This window comes from Plasmopara halstedii (assembly GCF_900000015.1).
Source record: "Plasmopara halstedii genome assembly, contig: Scaffold_525, whole genome shotgun sequence".
Taxonomy (NCBI): domain Eukaryota; phylum Oomycota; class Peronosporomycetes; order Peronosporales; family Peronosporaceae; genus Plasmopara; species Plasmopara halstedii.
This window is the reverse complement of record NW_020187445.1, coordinates 1,328,849-1,329,423: the sequence shown is the minus strand read 5'-3', so window position 1 is coordinate 1,329,423 and position 575 is coordinate 1,328,849.

The window sequence follows — 575 nt, the reverse complement described above, 5'->3', positions numbered from 1 at the left end:
CAAGGCGCGAGCAGGGCTCGTCTCACGCCGCTGGCGCGGCTCGCCTTCCTCGTCATTTCATTCGGGAAAAGGAGTGTCAGATTCATAGTCGACAACCTCCACATCCTCCACATCCTCAACGAGGTCACTCGTCACTGATAGCGTGCGCGGAGCGCGACGCTCCTGCTCATCGAGCCTAGGATTTACATCCCTTGATGTCGCGGATGCACTGTCCGACATTGCACCACGTGCGGGAGTCGAACTTGAGTTCTGCCCGTGTACGCTGTCAGAACCAGCGAGACTTGGTGACATCAGTGTTGTTGGCACATGGCTCATCGAGCACGGAAGTAATTTTGTTCCAACGATCCAAGTTGCAGTGTCTTGCGGACACGCAAGCCTCGTTGAGGCAATGATCGAGTGGAACTGTAAATGTTCTCAATCTTAATGAGGGAGTGTGTAACAGGATTACACGTACCCTGGTAACAGGGGTGTGTCTCACACGAAATGGCATGGTGTGACTGCACCCAAACAAGAATACGGTACGTGGATAGTAGTTATGCATGTATCTAGAATTTACTATATATATTTGGTAGAAT